Source organism: Tamandua tetradactyla, chromosome 1, assembly GCF_023851605.1.
Source record: "Tamandua tetradactyla isolate mTamTet1 chromosome 1, mTamTet1.pri, whole genome shotgun sequence".
Classification (NCBI taxonomy): domain Eukaryota; kingdom Metazoa; phylum Chordata; class Mammalia; order Pilosa; family Myrmecophagidae; genus Tamandua; species Tamandua tetradactyla.
In genome coordinates, this window is record NC_135327.1 from 1,504,599 (window position 1) to 1,528,023 (window position 23,425).

Genomic DNA, 23,425 nt, shown 5'->3' on the forward strand with positions numbered 1-23,425 from the left:
ACTTGATGAGGAATTGGCTTTTGATGTTCGCTTGGTTAGTCACATATGGCCCAATCAGGCAGGTACATGCCCATCTGTGCCTTTCACTTGAGGTTTTACATGTTAACTGATGTGCCAGAATGATCAAGGACACAAAGACTTAGTAAACCTCTCCATTTACTCTGTTTTGGGAATTTATCACATAATTTGCAGATGCAGTTCTGGGACCTGAAGATTCGGAGGCAAACAGTCAATATTTTTGCATCTCTGAGTTCTATTCTCAGTAAATACTGTGTACAGCTAAGTAGCTCTAGCTCTCAACCACTCACTGAATACATGCTAAATAGCAGATTGAGATGTTGGAAAGCATGCAATCAATTAACATGGTCTGTGTCCTATAGGAGCTTCTAGTTTTATGGGGAATATTGAAAAGTGAAGAGTCAATTGCTATAGAGTTTGTTAAATTTATCACTGAGAGTCAGTATATCATAGTTCCTGCATTCAAATCCCAACTGCACCCCTTTGGTCTGAGCATAGACAAGCTCAGTCTTTCACTTCCCTGGTTTTCACATCTGATATGTGGCAATGATAAGGTCAAGTTCTTAGTCTTGTTGGGGGATTTGCCTAAAATGATGTTTGGATCAGAGTTGGTGACCAATGAGCATTACTCAAGGTGGTAGAGGGAATTGTGTGGAGCCTAGATTAAAGGAATAAAACACAGAGGCTAAGGGGTACTGATAGGGGGTTCTCCACTTTTCAGAAAGGATCTTTCCTAAAATATTATCCTGAGGTCTAAGAAAAGATGTCAAGTCTCATGTGTATTCTTTTTTTGCATGCTGTATGGTGGGGGTCACATTTCATTCTTCTTCCATGTGACTATCCTGTTATTTCAGCACCATTTGCTGAAAGCATTTTGGGTGTGGGGAAGTATATGGCTGAGAATTGAACCCCAGTCTCCTGCATGGCAGGTAAGAATTTTACCACTGAACTATCCTTGCATCCCCTCTCATGTGCATTTAATTGCCCTTCTGTGCCTATTCATTCATTCTCTTTGCTTTTCTCATTCTCCCTCTCACATGATTTCTCTGTGAGGCCAATGAATGAGTCCAGAGCATTTCTGTTTTTGTCTAATGGCTGAAATCTGCAGCACTGAGATCTCACCAATTTTAAAAAGTTGAATATCCACTAGTTTTCATTAATAGAGTCATTTGGGACTTTAAAATTCCCTTTGATAGGAAGGGGGTTGCAGGGATCATACTACAATTACTTCACATATACATCTGATAGGCAGTAACAGTAAAGTTACAGAACAAGTTCTCAGGCATTATATTTCCTCCAGTCATAGTTTATTAAGCTGAAGGATGCATAATTCTTACATCCCATACAATTGGGCGCAATATATGTTTCTAGCAAGTGATGGCTTGAGAAGGGTATATATGTTCATTTGTTTTCTCACCATTGAGTTCCAACAACGTGCCAAGCACCATGGAGGTCACTGGGGATAATGTAGCAGCCAAGGCTTTCATGGTAATACAAAGATTGATCTACACCGTATTGCTGTTGGAAAAAAAATTAAATGATAATTTCTCTTATTGAACTCATACTTAATTTTTCAATTCAATCTAATCTAGTCCAATTTATTTTGGTTTAATTCAACTCATCATTTATTTGATAACTTAACCCAATTCTACTTTAGAATTGCCCCTGTTTAAGACCAGAAAAATGTGCCTTTGGGAGTTTGAATCCCATAGGCTTGAATAAGTTTTGGGGGACAGAAACCCAACTCCAATAATTTTAGGCCAAAATGGAAGTTTTGGGGCTGGCTCGTACAATTGAGTTGCAAAATATGAGTGGAATATATATTTGCTTTCCTCATCTTTTCCTCTGCATGCCAGCCTCATCATCTCCTACCTCAGTCTGGTTCTTCTACATAGTAAAGGAATATAGCACTGTAACCCCACTTTTCATCACTAGAGAGCAACTGAGATATTGTCTCATAGGTCTGTAATTGTATATACCAGGGAAAGGCTCTGACATCTGCAGTCAGTTGTTCAATTCAGAAAATGACCAAATTGACTTGCATTATGCAATTTTCCTGGAGATGCTTAGGGACACCCACACAACTCTCTGAGTAGTGGAAGAAGAGAGGGTCCCAATTAACTTCTGCTCATGTTGTGAAAGGCTTATCTAATTACAAAAATAATGCATATGCACTCTAGAAGATTTAGAGAATAACATTTTTTAAAGTACAAAAATTTAGTGTCTAGAAACAGCTGCAGGGCATATAAACTTTTTTTTAATATGGCAATAATTTTAGGTTTACAGAACAGTTGCACAGATAATATGGAAAATTCTTATATCCTCCTCCCAGCTTCCCCTAATGCTAGCATCTTAACAGAATCATACTACACCTGTCAAATGAAGGGATTAAAATAGTACAAAACTATTAACTAACTAAGCCACAGCTGTTATTTGGATTTCAACAAGTTTTCAAAAGGATATGAAGAGATACCTTTTTCCAATTCCAAGGTCAAATCCGGGATTCTCCCTTGCATTTAGCTGCCATGGCTTCTTAGACTCTGACTTATCTTCTCTTGATTTACACAGCTTTGACAGATTTGAAGAGTAGTATGGGTGCTTTATAGAATGCCTCTCAAATTGGCAGCCAAAAAGGGACCCTAACCCAACACTTTCTCTAACCCTAACCCTAACCTTCACAGTAACCCTAGCCCTAACCCGAACACCAACCCTCGCCTGAAATCTGACCCCTTCCCCAACACCAACCCTAAACAGAACCCTCGAGTTTTGACCAACCCTGCAGCAAATCACAACCCTTAACGTAAGCCTAACACCTGGATTCAAGCTTACCACGATATCTAGCCCAAAACCTAGGCCCATACCCAAGGACAATGGTAAGTACAGCCCTCAGCTGTACACCGACTCTGCAGCCCAACACAGCCCAAAAAGTGACCCTAAACGCAACCCTTTCTCTAACTCTAACCCTAACCCTAGCCCTAACCCGAACACCAACAATCACCTGAAATCTGACCCCACCCCCAACGCAAACCCTAAACACAACCCTCAATTTTTGACCAACACTGTAGCAAATAGCACCCCTTAAATTAACCCTAACTACAACACTATGCCTAACACTAACCCTAACCCAAACCCTAAATCTGGGCCCAACCCTACCACGATCTCTAGCCCAAAACCTAACCCCACACCCAAGGCCAACCATAAGCACAGCCCTCAGCTGTACACCGACCCTGAACGCCAATGCAGCCAAAAAATACCCTAAACCCAACCTTTTCTCTAACCCTATCTCTAACACTCACCCTAACCCTAACCCTAGTCCTAACCTGAACCCAACCCTCGCCTGAAATATGACCCCAGCCCCAACGCTGACCTGAAACACAACCCTCGACTTTTGACCAAGCCTGCAACAAATTGCACCCTTTGACGTAACCCTAACCAGAACACTATGCCTAACCCTAATCCTAACCCAAACCCTAAACCTTGACCCAACACTACCACGGTGTCTAGCCCGAAAACTAACCTCACACCAAGGCCAACCGTAAGTAGAGAACTCAGCTGTACAGAGACCCTTCACCCCAATGCAGCACAGAATGTGACCAAAACCCAACCCTTTCTGTAACCCTAACCCTAACCCTCAACCTAACCCTAGCCCTAACCCGACACCAAACCTCACCTGAAATCTCACTCCATCCCCAACGCCAACCCTAAACACAACCCTCGACTTTTGACCAAACCTGCAGCAAATCTCACACTTTAATGTAACCCTAACACCAACACTATGCCTAACCATAACCCTAACCTAAACTCTAAACCAGGACCCAACCCTACTGCAATATCTAGCCAGAAACCTAACCCCACACCCAAGGCACACCATAAGCACAGCCCTCAAGGGTGCACAACCCTGTACCACAACGCAGCCTGAAAAGTGACTGTAAACCCAACGCTTTCTCTAAACCTAACTCTACACCTCACCCTAACCCTAGTCCTAACCCGAACACCAACCCTCGCCTGAAATCTGACCCCATGCCCAACGCCAATCATAAATAAAACCTTTGACTTTTGACCAACTCTGCAGCACTTTGCACCCCTTGACGTAACCCTAACACCAACACTATGCCTAACCCTAATCCTAACCCAAACCCTAAACCTGGACCCAACTGTACCACGAGATCTAGCCCGAAAAATAACCCCACACCCAAGGCCAACCGTAAGCACAGCCCTCAGCTGTACACCTACCCTGCACCCCAACGCAGCCCTAAAAGTGACGCTAATCCCAACCCTTTCTCGAACCCTAAGCCTAACCCTCTCCCTAACCCATGCCCTAACATGAACACCAACCCTCACCTGAAATCTGACCCCATCCCCAATGCCAAACTTGAACACAACCCTCGGCTTTTGACAAACCCTGCAGGAAATTGCACCCCTTAATGCAACCCTAACACCAACATTATGCCTAAACCATACCCTAACCCAAAACCTAAACCTGGATTCAACCCTACCAAGATCTCTAGGTTGAAATCTAGCCCCACACCCAAGGCCAACTGCAAGCACAGCCCTCAGCTGTATACCGACCATGCACCCCAATGCAGCCCAAAAAATGACCCTAAACACAACCCTTTCTCTAACCCTAACCCTAACCTAACCATAAATTAGCCCTAACCCAAACACCAACCCTCGCCTAAAATCTGACTCAACCGGGCGGGCCGCGGTGGCTCAGCGGGCAAAGTGCTTGCCTGCTATGCCGGAGGACCTCGGTTCGATTCCCGGCCCCAGCCCATGTAACAAAAACAAAAGAAACAAATTACAATAAAACAAGAAAATGTTTAAAGATGTTTCCCTTTCTTCCTTCCTTCCTTCCTTCTATCCTTCCTTCCTTCTCTCTGTCTTTCCTTTAAAAAAAAAAAAAAAAAAAAAAATCTGACTCAACCCCAACGCCAATTCTAAACACAACCCTCGGCTTTTGACCAACCCTGCAACAAATCGCACCCCTTAATGTAACCCTAACAGCAACAATATGTCTAAACCTAACCCTAACCCCAATCATACCCTGGGCCCAACCCTAGAAATATCTCTAGCCGAAACCTAAACCCACACCCAAGGCCAACCGTAAGCACAACCCTCAGCTATACACAGACCCTGCACACCAATGCAGCCCTAAAATTGACTCTAAACCCAACCCTTTCTCTAACCATAACCTTAACCTTCACCCTAACCCTAGCCCTAACCCGAACACCAACCCTCACCTGAAATCTGACCCCATCCCGAACGCCAAACCTAAACACAACCCTCCACTTTTGACAAACCCTGCAGTAAATCGCACCCCTTAACGTAATCCTAACACCAACACTATGCCTAACCCTAACCCTAATCCAAAATTAAACCTGGATCCAGCCCTACCAGGATCTCTAGCCTGAAACCTAACCCCACACCCAAGGACAACCGTAAGCACGCCCTCAGGGGTACACCGACCCTGCACTACAATGCAGCCCAAAAAGTGACCCTAAACCCAACTATTTATCTAACCCTAACCCTAACCCACACCCTAACCCTAGTCCTAACCTGAACACCAATGCTATTCTGAAATCTGACCCCATTCCCAATGCCAACTATAAACAAACCTTCGACTTTTGACCGACTCTGCAGCAAATCGCACCCCTTAACGTAACCCTAACACCAATACTATGCCTTACCCTAATCCTAACCCAAACCCTAAACCTGGACTCAACCCTACCATGATATCTAGCCCGAAAAATAACCCCACACCCAAGGCCAACCGTAAGCACAGCCCTCAGCTCTACACCTACACTGCACCCCAACGCAGCCTGAAAAGTGACCCTAACCCAACCATTTCTGAAACCTTAAGACTAACCCTCAACCTAACCCTAGCCCTAACCTGAGCACCAACCCTTGCCTGAAATCTGACCCCATCCCCAAGACCAACCCTAAACACAACCCTCGGCTTATGACCAACCCTGCAGCAAATCGTACCCTTTAACATAAACCTGACTCAAACACTGTACCTAACCCTAACCCTAACACAAACCCTAAACCTGGACAAAACACTAACATGATCTCTAGCCGAAACTTAACCCCACACCCCAGGCCAAGCATAAGCAGAGCCCTCAATGTACACCGACCCTGAAGCCAATGCAGCCCGTAAAGTGACCCTAAACACAACCCTTTCTCTAACCCTAACCCTCACCCTAACCCCAGCCCTAACCTGAACACCAACCATCGCCTGAAATCTGACCCCATCCCAAACACCAACCTTAAACACAACCCTCGTCTTTTGACCAACCCTGCGAAAATCGCACCCCTTAACACAACGCTAATACCAACACTATGCCTAACCATAACCCTAACCCAAACCCGAAACCTGGACCCAAACCTACTGCAATATCTAGCCAGAAACCTAACCCCACACCCAAGGCACACCATAAGGACAGCCCTCAGGGGTGCACCGACCCTGCACCTCAAGGCAACCTGAAAAGTGACCGTAAACCCAACGCTTTCCCATGAACCTCACCCTAACCCTCACCCTAACCCTAGCCCTAACCTGAAAACCAACCTTCGCCTGAAATCTGAAAGCATCCCCAAAGCCAACCATTAACACAACCTTTGACTTTTGACCAACCCTGCAGCAAATCACACCCCTTAACGTAACCCTAACACCAACACTATTCCTAAATCTAACCCTAACCAAAACACTTAACCTGGACCTAACCCTATCTTGATCTGTAGCCCAAAACCTAACTCCACATCCAAGGCCAACTGTAAGCACAGCCCTCAGTTGTACACCGACCCTGCAACACAATGCAGCATGAAAAGTTACCCTAAACCCAACCCTTTCTCTAATGCTATCCCTAACACTCACCCTAACCCTAGCCCTAACCCGAACACCAACCCTTGCCTGAAATATGACCCAAGCCCCAACGCTGACCCGAAACACAACCCTCGACTTTTGACCAATCCTGCAACAAATTGCACCCTTTGACGTAACCTTAGCACCAACACTATGCCTAACCCTAACCCTAACCCAAACCCGAAACCTTGACCCAACCCTACCACGGTGTCTAGACTGAAACCTAACCTCACACCAAGGCCAACCGTAAGTAGAGAACTCAGCTTTACAGTGATCCTACACCCCAACACAGCACAGAATGTGACCCTAAACCCAACCGTTTCACTAACACTACCCTAACCCTCAACCTAACCCTAGCCCTAACCTGAACACCAAGCCTCGCCTGAAATCTGAACCCATCCCCAATGCCAACCCTAAACACAACCCTCGACATTTGACCAACCCTGCATCAAATCGCGCCCCTTAATGTAACCCTAACAACAACACTGTGCCAAATCCTAACCCTAAATCAAACCCTAAACCTGGACCCAACGCTACCATGATCTCTTGCCCAAAACCTAAACCCACACCCAAGGCCAACCGGAAGCACAACCCTCAGCTGTACACTGACTCCGCACCCAAACGCAGCTCAAAGATTGACCTTAAACCAAACCCATTCTCTAACCCTAACCTTCACCGTAACCCTAGCCCCAACCCGAAAGCCAACCCTCACCTGAAATCTGACCCAATCCCCACCACCAACCCTACACACAACCCTCGACTTTTGACCAACCCTGCAACAAATCGCACCCCTTAATGCAACCCTAACACCAACATTATGCCTAACCCTAACCCTAAGCCAAACCCTAAACCTGGACCCAACAAAACCACGGTCTCTAGCCCAAAACCTAACTCCACACCCAAGGTCAACCGAATGCACAGCCCTCAGGGTACACCAAACCCGCAACCCAACGCAGCCCAAAAAGTGAACCTAACCCAACCCTTTCTCTAACCCTAACCCTAAACCTCATTCCAATCCTAGCCTTAACCCGAACAGCAACCTTTGCCTGAAATCTGACCCCTTCCCCAATGCCATCTATAAACACAACCCTCGACTTTTGACCATCCCTGCAGCAAATTGCACCCCTTAACGTAACCCTAACACCAACACTATGCATAAAATTAATGCTAAACCAAACAATAAAATCTGGACCCAACCCTTCCATGATCTCTAGACCAAAACCTAACCCCACACCCAAGACCAACCGTTAGCACAGCCCTCAGCTGTACAATGAACCCGTACTCCAATGCAGCCTGAAAAGTGACCAAAAACAGAACCCTTTCTTTAACCCTAACCCTATCCCTCACCCTAAACCTAGCACTAACACGAACACTAAACCTCGCCTGAAATCTGACCACATCCAAAACACCAACCATAAAAGCAACCTTCGAGTTTGACCAACCCTGAAGCTAATCGCACCCCTTAACGTAACCATAACACCAACACTATGCCTAAACTTAACCTTAACCCAAACTCTAAACCTGGACCGAACTCTACAACAATATCAAGCCCAAAACCTAACAAAACACCCGAGGCCAACTGTAAGCACAGGCCTCAGCTGTACAATGAACCTGAACGCTAACACTGCCTAAAAAGTGACCCTGAACCCAACCCTTTCTGAACCCTAACCTTAACCCTCACCCTAACCCTAGCACTAACCCGAACACCAACCCTTGCCTGAAATCTGACCCCATCCCCCACACCAACCCTAAACACAACACTCGACTTTTGACTAACCCTGCAGCAAATCGCACCCCTTAACGTAACCCTAACATCAAAACTATGCCTAACCCTAACCCTATCCCAAACCCTAAACCTGGACCAAACCCATCCATGATAACTAGCCTGAAACCTAATCCACACCCAAGGCCAAACATAAGCACAGCCCTCAGCTGTACACCGATTCTGCACCACAACGCAGCCTGAAAAGTGACCCTAAAAAAAAACTTTCTCTAACCCTAACTCTAACCCTCACCTTAACCCTAGACCTAACCTGAACACCAACCCTAGGCTGAAATCTGACCCCATCCCCAACGCCAACCATAAACACAACACTCTATTTTTGAACAACACTGCAGCAAATTGCACCCCTTAATGTAACCATAACACCAAAACTATGCCGAAACTTATCCCTAACCCAAACCCTAAACCTGGACTCAACACTACCATGATCTCTAGCCTGAAACCTAACCTCACACCCAAGACCAACCATAAGCACAGCCATCAGCTGTACACTAACGCTGCACTGCAACCCAGCCTGAAAAGTGACCCCAAACCCAACCCTTTCTCTAACCTTAACCCTACCCCTCACCCTAACCCTAGCACTAACCCGAACACTAACCCTCACCTATAATCTGACCCAATTCCCAATGCCAACCCTAAACACAAGCCTCTACTATTGACCAACCCTGCAGCAAATTGCACCTCTTAACATAACCCTAACACCAACACTATGCCAATCCCTAACTCTCACGCAAACCTAAACCAGGAACCAACCCTACCAGGATATCAAGTAAGAAACCTAACCCCAAACCGAAAGCCAACTGTAAGCACAGCCCTCGTTGTACACTGACCCTGCACCACAATGCAGCATGAAAAGTGACCCTAAACCCAACCATTTCTCAAACACTTACCCTAAACTTCACCCCAACCCTAGCCTTAAACTGAACTCCAACCTCTGCCTGAAATCTGACCCCATCCCCAACGCCAACCCCTAAACACAACGCTCGACTTTTGACCAACCCTGCAGCAAATCACACCCCTAACATAACACAAACACAAACACCAACACTATGCCTAAACCTAACCCTAACCCAAACCCTAAACCTGGACCCAACCCTACCATGATCTCTAGCCTGAAACCTAACCACAATCCAAGGTGAACCGTAAGCACAGTTCTCAAATGTACACCAACCATGCACCTAACCCTGCCCCAAAAGTGACCCTAAATCCAACCCTTTCTCAAACCCTAACCCTATCCCTCACCCAACCCCAAGCCCTAACCCGAACACCAACCATCGTCTGAATTCTAACCCCATCCCCAATGCCAAGCCTAAACACAACCCTCGACTTTTGACCAACCCTGCAGCAAATCGCACACCTTAATGTAACCCTAACACCAACACTATACCTAACCCCAACCCTAAACCAAACCCTAAACCTGGATCCAACCCTACCACGATATCTAGCCCAAAACCTAAACCCACACACAAGGCCAATCTTAACATAACCCACAGATGTACACCAACTCTGCACCACAAAACAGACCAAAATTTGATGCTAAACCCAATCCTTTCTCTAACACTAACCAAACCATCACCATAAACCTAGCCCTAACCCGAACACCAACCCTCGCCTGAAATCTGACCCCATCCCTAAAGCCAACCCGAAACATAATCTTCGACTTTTGACCAACCCTGCAACAAACTGCACCCCTTAACGTAACCCTAACATCAACACTATGCCTAACTCTAACCCTAATCCAAACTCTAAACGTGGACACAACGATTCAATGATATCTAGTCCGAAACCTAACTCCACACCCAAACCCAAATGTAAGCAGAGTTCTCAGCTGTACACCGACCCTGCACCAGAACACAGTTCGAAAATGACCCTAAACCCAACCCTCTCTCTAACCCTATCCGTCACCTTCACCCTAACCCTAGCCCTAACCTGAACACCAACCCTCGCCTGAAATCTGACCCCATCCCCAACGCAAACCCCAAACAAAACCCTCGAATTTTTACCAACCATGCAGCAAATCACCCCCCTTAATGTAACCCTAACACCAAAACTATGCCTAACTCTAACCATTACACAAACCTTAAAATGGACCCAACCCTAACAGGATATCTAGCCCAAAACCTAACCCCACACCCAAGACCAAACATAAGCCCAGCCTTCAGCTGTACAATGACCCTGCACTCCAACGCAGCCTGAAAAGTGAACCTAAACCCAACCCTTTCTCTAACCCTAACCGTAAACCTCACCATAAACCTAGCCCTAGCCCGAAAGCCAACCATCACCTGAAATCTGAACCCATCCCCTACACCAAACCTAAACACAACCCTCGAATTTTGACCAACCCTGTAGCAAATCGCTTCCCTTAATGTAAACCTAACACCAACACAATCCCCAAGCCTGAGCCTAACAAAAACCCTAAACCTGGACCCAAACCTAACACGATATCTAGCCCGAAACCTAACCCCAAACCCAAGGCCAACCATAAGCACAGCCATCAGCTGTACACCAACCCTGCACCCCAATGCAGCCTGAAAATGACCCTAAACACAACACTTTCTCTAATCCTAACTCTCACCCTACCCTAACCCTAGCCAGAAGCTGAAATCCAAACCTCGCCTGAAATCTGACCCCATCCCCAACGCCAACCCTAAACTCAACCCTCAACTTTGACCAACCCTAGAGCAAATCACACCACTTAACTTAACCCTACCATCAATGCTATGCCAACCCTAACCCTAACCCAAACCCTAAACCTGGACCCAACCCTACCATGATCTCTAGCCTGAAACCTAACCCCACACCCAAGGCCAACCGTAAGCCCAGCCCTCAGCTGTACACCGACCCTTCAACACAATGCAGGCCGAAAAGTGAACCTAAAGGCTACCCTTTCTGTAACCCTAACTCTAACCCTCACCATAACCCTAGCCCTAACCCGACTACCAACCATCACCTGAAATCTGAACCCATCCCCTATGCCAACCCTAAACACAACCCTCGACTTTGAACAACCTTGCAGCAAATTGCACCCCTAAACGTAATCCTAACACCAATACTATGCCTAACCCAAACCCTAATCCAAACCCTAAACCTGGACACAACCCTACCACAATCTCTAGCCAGAAACCTAACCCCACACCCAAGGCCAAATGTAAGCACAGCCCTCAGCTGTGCAATGACCCTTCACACCAACTCAGCCCGAAAAGTGTCCATAAACCCAATCCTTTCTCTAACCCTAACCCTAACCCTCACCATAACCCTAGCCCTAACCTGAACACCAACCCTCACCTTAAATATGGCCCCATCCCCAATGCCAACCCTAAATACAACCCTCAAGTTTTGACCAACTCTGCAGCAAATCGCACCCCTTAATGTAACAATAACACCATCACTATGCATAACCCTAACCCTAACCCAAACCCTAAACCTGGACCAAATGCTAAACAATATCTAGCCCAAAACATAATAAAACACATGAGGCCAACTGTAAGTACAGCTCTCAGATGTAAACCGAACCTGAAACCCAACGCTGCCCGAAAAGAGAACCTAAACCCAACCCTTTCTCTAACCCTAACCCTAACCCTCATCCTAGCCCTACCACTAACCCAAACACAAACCCTCGCCTGAAATCTGAACTCATCCCCAACACCAACCCTAAACACAACCCTGGACAATTGACCAACCCTGCAGCAAATCTCACCCCTTAGCGTAACCCTAACAATAATACTATGCCTAACCCTAAACCTAACCCAAAACGTAAACCTGGACCCAAGCCTACCACGATGTATAGCCTGAAACCTAAACCCACACCAAAGGACAAATGTAAGCACAACCCTCAGCTGTACACGGACCCTGCAACACAACGCAGCCTGAAAAGTGACCCTAAACCCAACCCTTTCTCTAACCCTAACCCTAAACATTACCCAAACACTAGACCTAACCTGAACACCAACCCTCACCTGAAATCTGACCCCATCCCCAATGCCAACCTTAAACACAGAACTTGACATTTGACCAACCAAGCAGCAAATCGTACCCCTTAACGTAACCTTAACACCACCACTATGCCTAACCCTAACACTAACCGAAACCATGAACCTGAACCCAACTCTTCCATGACATCTAGTCCAAAACCTAACTCCACACCCAAGGCCAAACTTAAGCACAGCCCTCAGCTGTACACTGAACCTGCACCCCAACACAGCCCAAAAAGTGACCCTAAGCCCAACCTTCCTCTAACCCTAACCCTATCCCTCACCCTAACTCTAGCCCTAACCCGAACACCAACCCTTGCCTGAAATCTCATCGCATCCCCAACAACAACCTAAACAAAATCCTCCTCTTTGGAACAACCCTGCGGAAATCACACCCCTTAACATAACCTTAACACCAACACTATGCTTAACCCTAACCCTAACCCAAACCCTAAACGTGGAGCCAACCCTACCATGATATCTAGCCCGAAACCTAACCCACACTCAAGGAACACTGTTAGCACAGCCCTCAGCTGTACACAGACCCTGCACCCCAACACAGCCCAAAAAGTGACCCTAAACCCAACCGTTTCTGTAACCCAAACCCTAACTCTCACACTAACCCAGCCCTAAACCAAACACCAACCCTCCCCTGAAATCTGACCCCATCCCCAATGCCACCTTAAACCCAACCCAGGACTATTGACCAACCCTGCATCAAATCACACCCCTTAACATAACCCTGAAACCAACACTATGCCTAACCCTAACCCTAACCTGAACCCTAAACCTGGACCAAACCTTACCACAATCTCTTGGCAGAAACCTAAGCCCACACCCAAGGCCAACCTTAAGCACAGCCCACAGATGTACACCGAACTGCACCATAACGAAGCCCAAAAAGTGTCCCTAAAGCCAACCCTTTCTCTAAACCTCACCGAAACCCTCCCTAACCCTAGACCTAACCCGAACATCAACCCTCGCCTGAAATCTGACCCCATCCCCAACACCAACCCTAAGCACAACCCTGGACTTTTGACACACCCTGCAGCAAATTGCTCCCCTTAACGTAACCCTAACACCAACACTATGCCTAACTCTAACCTTAACAAAACCCTAAAAATGAACCCAACCCTACCATGATCTCTAGTCTGAAGCCTTACCTCACACCCTAGGACAGCCATAAGCACAGCCCTCAGCTGTTCAAAAACCCTGCACCCCATCGCAGCCCAAAAATTGACACTAAACCCAACCCTTTCTCTAGCCCTAACCCTATTCCTCACCCTAACCCTAGCCCTAACCCGACACCAACCTTCACAGTTAATCTGACCTCATCTTCAATGCCAACCCTACACACAACCCTCGACTTCTGACAAACCCTGCAGCAAACCACACCCCTTAATGTAATGCTAACACCAACACTATGCCTAACCGTAACCCTAACCGAAACCCTAAACCTGGATGCAAACTTACCACAATCTCTAGCCTGAAACCTAACCACATAACCAAGGCCAATGGAAGCACAGCCCTCATCTGGACACCAACTCTACGCCCAACACAGCCCAAAAACTGACCCTAAACACAACCCTTTCTCTAGCCCTAACCCTAACCCTCACCCTAACCCTAGCCCTAACCCAAACACCAACCCTCGCCTGAAATCTGACACCATCCCCAATGCCAATCCTAAACACAACTCTCGATTTTGACCAACCTTGCAGCAAATCGCACCCCTTAATGTAACCTCAACAACAACACAATGCTTAACCCTATCCATACCCAAAACCCTAGCCCTAGTGCTAACCCAAACACCAACCCTCGCCTGAAATCTGACTCCATCCCCAAAGCACACCCCAAACACAATCCTCATCATTTGACCAACCCTGCAGCAAATCACTCCCCTTAACATAACCCTAACACCAACACTATGCCTAAACCTAAACCTAACTGAAACCATAAACCTGGATCCAACCCTACCACGATCTCTAGCCCAAAACCTAACCCCACACCCAAGGCCGGCTGTAATCACAGTCTTCAGTTGTACACCAACACACCTCCCCAACGCAGCCCGAAAAGCGACCCTAAACCCAACCCTTTCTCTAACCTTAACCCTCACCCTAATTGTAGCCCTAACCCGAACACCAACCCTCACCTGAATTCTGACCCCATCCCCAAACAGCACTAAACACAACCCTCGAATTTGACCAACTGTGCATCAAATCACACCCCTTAACAAAACCCTAACAACCACACTATGCCTAACCTTAACCCTAACCCAAACCCAAACCTAGAAGCAACCCTACCACGATCTCTAGCCTGAAACCTAATCCCTACCCAAGGCCAACCATAAGCACAGCACTCAGCTTTACACCAAACCTGCACCCCAACGCAGCCCGAAATGTGACCCTAAACCCAACCCTTTCTCTCACTGTAACCCTGACCTTCACCCTAACCATAGCCCTAACCCAAACACCAACCCCCGCCTGAAATCTGACCCCATCCCCATCGCCAACCCTAAACACAACCCTGCACTTTTGACCAACCATGCAGCAAATCGCACCCGTTTATGTTACTATAACACCAACACTATTCCTAACCCTAACCCTAACCCAAACCCTAAACCTGACCCAATCCACCCACGATATCTAGCCTGAAACCTATCCCCACACCCAAGGCCAACCGTAAGCACAGCCCTCAGCTGTACACTGACTATGAACTGTAAAGCAGCCTGAAAATGACCCTAAAACCAACCCTTTCTCTAACCCTAAACCTAACCCTCACCCTAACCGTAGCCCTTACCTGGACACCAACTCTTGCCTGAAATATGACCCCATCACCAAGGCCAATGCTGAACACAACCCTCGACTTTGGACCAACCCAGCAGTAAATCGCACCCCTTAATGTAACCCTAACACCAACACTATGTCTATCCCTAACCCTCACCCAAACCCTAAACATGGACCCAACCCTACCACGATCTCTAGCCTGAAACCTAACCTCACACCCAAGGCAAACCGTAAGCACAGCCCTCAGCTGTACACTGAACCTACAACACAACGCAGCCCAAAAAGTGATCATAAAGCCAAACTTTCTCTAACACCAAGCATAAACCTCACCCTAAACCTACCCCTAACCCAAACAATAACCCTCACCTGAAATCTGACCCCATCTCCAACTCCAACCATAAACACAACTGTCAACTTTTACCAACCCTGCAGCAAATCGCACCCCTTAACGTAACTCTAACACCAACACTATGCCTAACGCTATCCCTAACCGAAACACTAAACCTGGACCCAACCCTACCATGTTCTCTAGCCCAAAACCGAACCTCACACCCAAGGCCAACCTAAGTTCAGCCCTCAGCTGTACACCAACCTTCCACCCCAACTCAGCATGAAAAGTGACAGTAAATCAAACACCTTCTCTAAACCTAACCCTATTCCTCACCCTAACCCTAGCCCTAACCCGACACCAAACTTCGCAGTTAATCTGACCCCATCTTCAACGCCAACCCTCGATTTTTGACAAACCCTGCAGCAAACCGCACCCATTAATGTAATGCTAACACCAACACTATGCCTAACCGTAACCCTAACCCAAACACTAAACCTGGACACAACTTTACCATGATCTCTAGCCCAAAACCTAACCCCATACCCAAAGCCAATGTACTCACAGCCCTCATCTGGACGCCAACCCTATGCCCAACGCAGCCCGAAAACTGACCCTAAACACAACCCTTTCTCTAGCCCTAACCCTAACCCTCACCCTAACCCTAACCCTAACCCAAACAGCAACCCTCACCTGAAATCTGACACATCCCCAATGCCAATCCTAAACACAACCCTCGATTTTGACCAACCCTGCAGCAAATTGCACCCCTTAATGTAACCCTAACACCAACACTATGCTTAACCTTATCCATACCCAAAACCCTAGCCCTAGTGCTAACCCAAACACCAACCCTCGCCTGAAATCTGACTCCATCTCCAAAGCCAACCCCAAACACAATCCTCATCAGTTGATCAACCCTGCAGCAAATCACTCCCCTTAACGTAACCCTAACACCAACAATATGCCTAAACCTAAACCTAACCAAAACCATAAACCTGGACCCAACCCTACCACGTTCTCTAGCCTGAAACCTAACCCCACACCCAAGGCCAGCTGTAATCACAGTCTTCAGTTGTATACTGACCCTCCTCCCCAACGCAGCCCGAAAAGTGACCCTAAACCCAACTCTTTCTCTAACTCTAACCCTAACTCTCACCCTAATCGTAGCCCTAACCCAAACACCAACCCTCGCCTGAAATCTGACCCCATCCCTAAACAACCCTAAACACAACCCTCGACTTTTGATCAACCATGCAGCAAATCACACCCCTTAAAAAAACCCTAACACCAACACTATGCCAACCCTAACCCTAACCCAAACCCAAACCTAGAAGCAACCCTCCCATGATCTCTAGCCCAAAACCTACCCCCCACCCAAGGCCAACCGTAAGCACAGTGCTCAGCTTTACACCAAACCTGCTGCCCAACACAGCCTGATATGTGACCATAGACCCAACCCTTTTTCTCACTGTAACCCTGACCTTCACCCTAACCATAGCCCTAATCCAAACACCAACCCTCGCCTGAAATCTGACCCCATCCCCATCGCCAGCCCTAAACACAACGCTGCACTTTTGACCAACCATGCAGCAAATTGCACCTGTTTATGTTACCATAACACCAACACTATTCCTAACCCTAACCCTAACCCAAACCCAAACCTGGAAGCAACCCTACCATGTTCTCTAGCCCGAAACCTAACCCCACACCCAAGGTCAATGTTAAGCACAGCCCTCAGCTGTACACCGACCCAGCACCCCAACTCAGCCTGAAAAGTGACCCTAAACCCAACCCTTCCTCTAACCCTAACCCCAAACCTCACCCTAAACAAAGTCCTAAGCTGACACCAAACCTCGCCAGAAATCTGAACCCATACCCAACGCCATCCCGAAACACAACCCTCGACTTTTGACAAACCCTGCAGCAAATCACACCCCTTAATGAAACCCTAACACCAACACTATGCCTAACAATTACCCTAACCCAAACCCTAAACCTGGAACTAACCCTACCACGATCTATAGCCCAAAACCTAACCCCACACCCAAGCCCAACCGTAATCTCAGCCCTCAGCTGTACACGAACCCTGCACCCCAGGCAGAATGAAAAGTGACCTGAAACCCTACGCTTTCTGTAACCCTAAGCCTAACCCTCATCTTAACTCTAGCCCAAACCCGAACAACAGCACTGCCTGAAATCTGACCCCATCCCCAAAGCGAACCCTAAACACAACCCTTGAATTTTGACCAACCCTGGAGCAAATCGCACCCCTTAATGCAACCCTAACACCAAAATATGCCTATCCCTAACCCTAACACAAACCCTTAACCTGGACCCATCCCTAAAACAATCTCTAGCCTGAAACCTAACCCCACACCCAAGGAAAACCGTAAGCACAGCCCTCAGCTGTACACTGACCCTGCACCCCAACACAGCCCGAAAAATGACCCTAAACCAAACCATTTCTCTAATCCTAACTCTAACCCTGACCCTTACCCTGCCCTAACCCGAACACCAACCCTCGCCTGAAATCTGACCCCATCCCTAACGCCAACCATAAACATAACAATCGACATTGACCAACCCTGCAGTAAATCACACCACTTAAGGTAACCCTAACACCAACACTATGCCCAACCATAACCCAAAACCAAACACGAAACTTGGAAGCAATCCTACCACGATCTCTAACCCAAAACCTAACCCTACACCCAAGTCAATTGTAAGCACAGCCCACAGCTGTACACTGACAATGCACCCCAGCACTAACTGAAAAGTGACCCTAAAACCAAACTTTCCTGTAACCCAAAGCCTATCAATCACCCTAACCCTATCTGAACAAAAAACCTCACCTGAAATCTGACCCCATCCCCAATGCCAACCCTAAGCACAACCCTCGACTTTTGACCAACCCAGCAGCAAATCACATGACTTAACATAACCCTAACACCAACACTATGCCTTACCCCAACCCTAACCCAAACCCTAAACCTGGACCCAACCCCACCATGATCTCTAGCCCGAAAAATAACCCCACACCCAAGGCGAACCGTAAGCACAGTCCTCAGCAGTTCACCGATCCTGCACCCCAACACAGCCCGAAAAGTGACCCTAAACCCAACCCTTTTTCTAACCCTAAGCCTAACCCTCACCTTAACCCTAGCCCTAACCTGAACACCAACCATCGCCTGAAATCTGACCCCATTCCAAACACCAACCCTAAACATAACTCTCGACTTTTGACCAACCATGCAGCAAATCACACCCCTTAACGTAACCATAACACAAACGCTATGCCTAACCCTAACCCTAAATCAAACCCTAAACCTGGAAGCAACCCTACCACAATCTCTAGCCTGAAACCTAATCCCACACTCAAGGACAACCATAAGCACAGCCTTCAGCAGTAAACCGACCCTGCACCCAAACGCAGCCCGGGAAATGACCTTAACCCCAACCCTTTTTCTAACCCTAAACCTAACCCGCATCTAAAACCTAGCCCTAAACTGAACACCAACCCTTGTCTGAAATCTGACCCCATTAATAATGCTAACCCTAAAAACAACCTTTGACTTTTGACCAACCCTGTAACAAATCACACCAATTAACGTAACCCTAACACCACACCATGCCTAAACACAACCCTAAACCAAACCCTAACCCTGGACCCAACAATTCCAAGATATCTAGCCCAAAACCTAAACCGACACCCAAGGCCAACTGTATGCACAGCCCTCAGCTGTACACTGAGTCTGCACAACAAGGCAGCAAGAAAAGTGACCCTAAACCCAACCCTTTCTATAACCCTAACCCTAACACTCACGCTAACCCTAGCCCTAACCCAAACACCAACCCTGGCCTGATTTTGACCCCATCCCCAAGACAACCCTAAACACAACCTTCGAATTTGACCAACCCTGCAGGAAATCGCACCCCTTAACATAACACTAACACCAACACTATGACTAACCACATCCCTTACCCTAACCCTAACCCTGGACCCAAAACTACCATGATATCTAGCCCAAAACCTAAACCCACACCCAAGACCAACCATAAGCACAACCCTCAGCTGTACACTGATCTGCACACCAATGCAGCCCAAAATGTGTCCCTAAACCCAAACCTTTCTATAACCCTAACTCTAGACCCTCACCCTAACCTAGCCCTAACCCGAACACCAACCATCACCTCAAATCTAAGCCCCTTAACGCCAACCCTAAATACAACCCTCGACTTTTGAACAACCCTGAAGCAAATCGCACCCCTTAATGTAACCATAACACCAACACTATGCCTAACCCTATCCCTAACCCAAACCTTAAACTTGGACCCAACCCTACCATGATCTCTAGCCCGAAACCTAACCCCACACCCAAGGCCAACTGTAAGCACAGCCCTCAGCTGTACACCAACCCTGTAAACCAACGAAACCCGAAAACTGACCCTAAACCCAACTCTTTTTCTAACCCTAAGCCTAACCCTCACCCTAACCCTAGCTCTAACCTGAACACCAAACATCACCTGAACTCTGAACCCATCCCCAACGCCAACCCTAAGCACAACCCTCAACTTTTGTGCAACCATGCAGCAAATCACAACCCTTAACATAACCATAACACCAACACTATGCCTAACCCTAAAGCTAACCCAAACCCTAAACCTGGAAGCAACCCTACCACGATCCCTAGCCCAAAACCAAACCACACACCAAAAGACAACCATAAGCACAGCCCTAGCTGCACACTGACCATGCACCACAACACAGCCTGAAAAATGACCCTAAACCCAACCCTTTCTCTAACCCTAACCCTAACCCTCAACCTAACCCTAGCTTTAACCCAAACACCAAATCTCGTCTGAAATCTGACCTTTATCCATAACGCCAACCCCAAACAGAATCCTCGGCCTTTGACCACCCCTGCAGCAAATCACACACCTTAACATAACCCTAACACCAACACTATGCCTAACCCTAACCCTAACCAAAACCCTAAACCTGGCCCCATCCCTACCATGATCTCTAGCCTGAAACCTAAACCCAAACCCATGACCAACTCTAAGCACAGCCCTCAGCTGTACACCGACCCTGCTCCCCAATGCAGCCCAAAAAGTGACCCTAAACCCAACCCTTTCTCTATACATAACCTTAATCCTCACCCTAACCCTAGCAATAACCCAAACACCAATACTCGACTGAAATCTGACCCATCCCCAATGCCAACCCTAAACACAACCCTCGAATTTTGACCAAACATGTAGCCGATCACACCCCTTAACTTCACCCTACCACCAACGCTATGCCTAAACCTACCCTAACACAAACTTTAAACCTGGACCCAACCCTTCAACAAACTCTAGCCTGAAACCTAACCCCACATGCAAGGCCAACCGTAATCACAGCCATCAACTGTACACCGACTATGAACCAAAACGCAGCACAAAAATTGACACTAAACCCAACCTTTCTCTAGCCCTAAACCTATCCCTCAACCTAACCCTAGCAATAACTCGAACACCAACACTCACCTGAAATCTGATCCCACCCCCAACGCCAACCCTAAACACATACCTCGGCTTTTGACCAACCCTGAAGCAAATCGCACCTCTTAATGTAACCCTAACACCAACAATATGCTTTACACTAACCCTAACCCAAACCCTAAACCTAGACCCAACCGTACACGATATACAGCCCGAAACCTAACTGCACACCAAAGGCCAACCGTAATCAAGCCCTCAGCTGTACACCGACTCTGCATCACAATGCAGTACAAAAAGTGACTCTAAATGCAACCCTTTCTCTAACCCTAACCCTAACCCCCACCCTAACCCTCACCCTAACCCTAGCAATAACCAAAAACCAGCCCACGCCTGAAATCTGACCCCATCTCCAACCCCAACCCTAAACACTATCCTCGACTTTTGACAAAACCTGTAGCAAATCGCACTCCTTTACATAGCCCTAATACCAACACTATGCCTAACCCTAACACCAACCCAAACCCAAAACCGGGAGTCAACCCGACCACAAACTCTAGCCCAAAACCTAATCACACACCCAGGGCCAACTGTAAGCACAGACCTCTGTTGTACACAACCCTGCAACCCAATGCAGCCTGAAATGTGATCCCAAACCTAACCCTTTCCCTTACCCTAACCCTAAACTTCACCCTAAACCTAGGCCTAACCCGAATACCAACCCTTGCCTGAAATCTGACCCCATCCCCAACACCAACCATAAACACAACCCACAAATTTTGACCAACCCTGCAGCAAATCGCACCCCTTAATGTACCCTAACAAAAACACAATGCCTAACTCTAACCCCAACCCTAACCCTAAACCTGGACCCAACCCTACCATGATATCTAGCCTGAAACCTAACCCCACACCCAAGGACAACCATAAACACAGCCCTCAGCTGTACACTGACCATGCGCCCCAACACAGCCCAAAAAGTGATGCTAAACCCAACCCTTTCTCTAGCCCTAACCATAGCCCTCACTTTAACCCTAGCCCTAAACCGAACACCAACCATCACATGAAATCTGACCCCATCCACAACAACCTTCATCACAAACCTCGACTTTTGACCAAACTTGCAGCAATACGCACCCCTTAAAGTAACCCTAACACCAACACTATGCCTAACCCTATCCCTAAGACAAACCCTAAACTTGGACCCAACACTACCATGATCTCTAGCCCGAAACCTAACCTCACACCCAAGGCCAACCGTAAACACAACCCTCAGCTGTACAGTGACCCTGCACCCCATCACGGTACAAAAAGTGACCATAAACACAACCCTTTCTCTAACCATAAGCCTAAATCTCACCCTGACCCTAGCCCTAACCTGAACACCAACACTCACCTAAAATCTGACCTCATCCCCAATGCCAAACGTAAACACAACCTACGAATTTTGACCAACCCAGCAGCAAATCATACCCCTTAATGTATCCCTAATACCAACATTATGCCGAACCCTAACCCAAACCCTAAACCTGGACCCAATCCTACCAAAATCTCAGACCTAACCCCCACCCAAGGCCAAACGTAAGCATAGCCCTCAGCTGTACACTGACCCTGCACCCCAATGCAGCATGAAAAGTGAACCTAAACAAAAACCTTTCTCTAACCCTAACCCTAACCATCACCATAAACCTAGCCCTAACCTGAACACCAACCCTTGCCTGAAATATGACGCCATCCCCTGGCCAACCCTAACTCAGCCCTTGACTTTTGACCAACCCTGCAACAAATCGCACCCGTAAATGTAATTCTAACATCAACACTATGCTTAACCCTAATGCTAACCCAAACCCTAACCCTAGCCCTAACCCAAACACCAACCTCGCCTGAAATCTGACCCCATTCCCTACACCAACGCTAAATACAACCCTCGACTTTTGGCCAAACCTGCAGCAAATTGCACCCCTTAATGTAACCCCAACACCAACACTATACCTAACCCTAACCCTAACCCAAACCCTAACCCTAGCCATAACCCGAACACCAACCTCGCCTGAAATCTGACCCCATCCCCTATTCCAATGCTAAACACAACCTTTGACTTTTGACAAACCCTGCAGCAAATCACACCCCTTAATGTAACCCTAACACCAACACTATGTCTTACCCTAACCCACACCCCAACCCTAATCCTGGACCCAA

General features: G+C 47.3%; 1 long non-coding RNA gene across 1 annotated transcript in view; it reads right to left on the reverse strand.

The window, feature by feature from the left end:
- Positions 1-1,329: 1,329 nt before the first annotated feature.
- Positions 1,330-23,425, reverse strand: part of LOC143683097 (uncharacterized) — a 240,117-nt gene continuing 218,021 nt past the window's right edge. The window contains exon 3 of the long non-coding RNA XR_013175409.1: positions 1,330-1,536. This is a non-coding gene — a long non-coding RNA (uncharacterized LOC143683097). The remainder of the gene's footprint in view (positions 1,537-23,425) is intronic.